Source organism: Oryzias melastigma, linkage group LG24 (assembly GCF_002922805.2).
Source record: "Oryzias melastigma strain HK-1 linkage group LG24, ASM292280v2, whole genome shotgun sequence".
Taxonomy (NCBI): domain Eukaryota; kingdom Metazoa; phylum Chordata; class Actinopteri; order Beloniformes; family Adrianichthyidae; genus Oryzias; species Oryzias melastigma.
Window position 1 is genome coordinate 10,546,355 of NC_050535.1, and position 4,543 is coordinate 10,550,897.

At 40.9% G+C, this 4,543-nt stretch overlaps 1 long non-coding RNA gene across 1 annotated transcript; it reads left to right on the forward strand.

Moving 5' to 3' along the window:
• Window positions 1-403: 403 nt before the first annotated feature.
• Window positions 404-3,595, forward strand: LOC112158428. The gene is made up of 3 exons (XR_002921308.2): window positions 404-1,114; window positions 3,380-3,477; window positions 3,550-3,595. It is a non-coding gene; the product is annotated as an uncharacterized LOC112158428 (long non-coding RNA).
• The last annotated feature ends 948 nt before the right edge of the window (window positions 3,596-4,543 follow it).

Below are 4,543 nucleotides of genomic sequence, written 5' to 3' on the forward strand. Positions count from 1 at the left end.
TCTCTGATTTCCGTACATCGTCTTTCCAAACAATCCGTAGAAGTCGATTCTTGACGTCTGTGGATGCTTGCAAGAGCTGCTCTCTTTGAATCTCAAAGATGAATCTGGCAGGCGAACGACCATGGATAGGAACTTCCGACACCTGTGTCATTTGACATCACAATGTGATGTCATAAAATTGCATGACACCCTTTATGACATCACATCAAATGACATCACAATCCTTACATCACACAGCATCACTTATGACATCACATCCTTTATGACAAGTGGCTGCATATTGCTGGGCCTGCCAGATTCAACTTTAAAATTAAAAAGCAAAAATATACATATTATATTAAATATTTATAAGTTAATATATATCGGTGCAATTCTTGACGTAAAATTGGACTCAACAGATGTAAACAGGAGCAGTAAAAAAGTTAATACAGTGCGTAATGGTGGATTCACACCGAACGCCAAAAGCACGGCGGAGGCGTCTAGTTTCAATGTTAAGTCAATGGAAAGACGCGATTTGGGGATCAGGCGCGGACCTTTAAGTTTTCAGATGAATGAATCCATACATCTACCACTTTTCATTTCGCTGTAACATCTCAGCAAAAGAAATGTTCTAACATTTTTCTATTTGAATGAATATTAAACAATTTTTAAAGGTGTGGAGTGTTACTTTTTAAAATCTTCTACATTTCTGGTAAACTATGATAACAGGTTTTCTTAAAGTCTCACTCTGTACGTCTATAGGAGCACGTTTGGAGGACCGTCTCTATGAACACCTAGAGTGGAGCGCTCCACCCCGACCGCAGGCTCACGAACTGCTGGGGGCGGAAATGATCCGGGCCGGTCTGGAGGTTGGATCCACCTCACCCTACGGTGAGCGTGCATTCACCTGATTTATTTACGTACATGGCAGGTCGAGAGCGAGTAATGATTATGAATGATTTCGCTGCTGTGGTGATCACGGTTTGATGTTTTGGACCAGGAACGGCGCTGATGAGGTGCGGAGAGACCCAGAAGCAGCTTGGAGAAACGAAGAGGAAGTTTGTGCAAAGCAGCAACATTGATTTCCTCACTCCACTGCGCATCTTCACTGACGGGGGAGTACAGAGCCATACAGGTAAAGGCTCCACATCATCATCACCTTTATTTATCAAGCGCATTACCATTGACAGTATATAGAGATGGACATAACACCTGGGACCTCACCGATAGAAAATGCCTCACCTCTGGTTCCACAATCCAGTGGCCATTTTATGGATATCGCCATGTTAGAACCAGACGACGCTAGTAAGTCAGTCTGAGTTAACATTTCTATAGCAACCACTGACGCTAATCAGGAGTGTATGTGTTGGAAAGCCACACCCCTTTCAGTTATAGATCCAACAGTTCCACTTGACCCGCTCATCTTTTGATAAGATTCAAGATTCAAGATCAACTTTATTCATCCCCGCAGGGAAATTCAGTTGTAGAAGCAGCAATTAATAATAATGAAAAGCACAAAACACCAGTAAACTGCTAAAAGATCAATACAAAAATTCAAATGATCAATAAAATGTGACTAACTTATAAAAATAAGTAGTCATAGCAGCTGAATAAATATAAATAAACAAATGTACACACCTAGCAGCAGAAAAAGACTATATACACACATGTACAAAGATGTAAAAAGAGCATAAGAAAAAGCACCAAGGTGTTTTCTATTCACCTTTTACACATGGAGGAATTATATAGCCAGATGGCAGGAATGACTTCCTGTACCGCTTGCCACTTCCTCTAAGCTGGCTAGCTTGGAACCAACAACAGAACCAGCCTTTTTAATGAGTTTGTCCAGTCTGTTGGCGTCCTTTGCTTTGATGCCGGCACCCCAGCACACTACAGCAAAGAAGGTAGTGCTTGCCATGACAGACTGGAAAAACATGTGGAGCATTCTGTTGCAAACGTTGAAGGACCTGAGTCGCCTCAGGAAGTACAGTCTGCTCATGCCCTTCTTGTAGACGGCCTCAGTGTTTGTTGACCACTCCAGTTTATGGTCAAGCTGGACACCCAGGAACTTGTAAGATGTGACGATCTCAACATCTTTACCACCAATGCAGACTGGGGAGAGTGGGGGCTTACTCCTACTGAAGTCCACCACCATCTCCTTTGTCTTGGCCACATTCAGCTGCAGGTGATTCTCCTCGCACCACCTGACGAAACAGTCCACAAGGTCCCTGTACTCATCTTCCTGTACTCAGCTCCTGTGTTGCTGATCAGAGTGTCAGACACACAGCTCTGCAGTCTCACAAACTGAGGTCGACCTGTCAGGTAGTCCTCAATCCACGCGACCAGGGGAGCCTCCACCTGCATGTTCTCCAGCTTGGCCCTCAACAGTCTCGGCTGGATGGTGTTGAAGGAAGAAGAGAAGTCAAAGAACATGACTCGCACGGTGGTGTTCAGTCTGTCCAGGGAGCTGTAAGCCCTCTGCAGCAGGTGTATCACAGCATCATCAACAAGCAGAGGGACCTCATGTGGCGCCCTCAGTGCAGTCACTGTTGGTCATGTGACTCATTTCGTATTGATAAAAACACTGATCGTTTCATTTTCCCTGTAATTCTGGTGTCTCCACACATATGTTGCACTATAAATACATGGACCTTTATGTATCTGCAGAAAGTTATTCTGCATTCATGTAATCTTGGAAGATTTCGTTATTATTCTAGTGTTCTTCTCTGTTTTCTGAGTCGGATGTTATTTTTCCAGTCATTCCAACACCACATGAATGCAGCATTTTTCTTCCTTTGTGTTGATTTCATGAGGAACATCAACTCATTGGTACTATTGGTGGTAAAATGAGGAAAAAAGTCACAAATGTTCTGCATTGATATATACATTTTCAATTCCAAACAAGATTAAAGCATGTTTTTGTCTAGATTTTGTGTCTTTTCTTTTTTTATGAGGTGGATCCAGTCCAGGTTGCTCCTGGTCCGGACTTTCGGTCAAATTTTAGAGCCTTTTATGGCCCACGAGCTAATGCAAACACGACAATTAAAAAAAACCCACACATTTCTTAAAAGGCTGATGTTATTCACACGTATTTACGTGCTATCAGCACAGAAAATAATGGAATTTCATGTTTGCCACATGTTTTACGTGCAGCCAAGATCGCATTGCTGCATTGGTCGCACTCATTTTAAGTGTCCAAGGCTGATTTTTTGTTTTTTTTTGTTGGCCGCACGTATTTAAAATTAAAGTTAAGTCCCATTAACTGTCACGCTTCTAAATGTGTGAAATGTGTTCTCCACATTTGACCCATTTGAAAAGCACTTTGGGCTGTTCAAATGTACATGAAAAGCTCTCAATGAATAAAGTCTGATTGATTGATTGATCATCTTTGTACTTTCAGGGCGCTTCAGTTTGGGAACCAGTACATCTACCAGGCCATGCCCCGCATGCTGTCGCTCTGGTTGGTCTTTGGAGCCAAAGTGTGTGAATGTGAGAAAAGTGAGTGAGCAAAAACCTGCAGCGGCTCTCCTTCCACCACTTCCATTCCCGAGTCACGCTTCTGGTCCACAGCTGGCCGCACAGACAGACAGATGCGACAGGAGCTCAGTAAAATCAACACCAGATGATGTAGACGACGATTTTAACTATTTTAAACTAGTGGATTTCAATAAATTAACACTAATTTGACAACTTTAGTGAAATACAAGTGAAAATTTCAGATTTATTCCAGTTTGGTATAAAAAAAAGGCAAAATTTAAAACTTTTTAACAAATTAAATAAAGAAAGAAGAAAGTTTTTCCAGATATTTTCAAAATAAAACTTGAATCAAATGATCAGGTTCACTTTTTTACAGCGAGATCTTTGGAACAAGATTGTAGAAGAGTTGGATTAATTCTCTACCAAAAAATGTTTTTTAAACAAAATAATAATTATTATTTAGAAGCCTTTAGAGTTGTGAGATGCCTTTTATAAAATCCTTGCAAATTGATGAAATTTTTTTTTTTACTTTCTGCAAAGAAGGTGTATTTCATCAGAAATGTGTCTTTAAGATGTGGGCAGGATCACCTGCATGGAGCAACTCCGCCACCACTTCCTGTCACCCATTCGTTTACTCACCCTCCTGCTAGCTTCCAGCACTACACACCACTGTTTTTGTAACAAAAATGGCGAGAAATATTGAAGCTTTCCAGCCATAAAGATTTGAGCCAGATCTCAGCACAGATGAGTAAAATGAAGACGTACACGGATCTTTCCATCGGAATGGAACCGAGCAGGGAGCTTGTGGCCCGCCCAGCGTATACACGACCTTTTTCAAACTACATTTTTTGTTTGATTCACAGCAATTTGAATGAAAAAATACTCAAAAAATGCAATTTTACGCTTGTTTTTCTTTCTATATGTCCATCATCGTCACAAGAACATGCCAAAAACACCTTTGATAAAGGAAATGTGCAGATTTTTTTTTTCGTTTTTTACTCCCAATTTTTACACAGTTGGCCATAAAATCATTCTTTCATTTTTAAAAGTGTTCGGAATAATAAACATCAAGGTATTTGACTGTAGA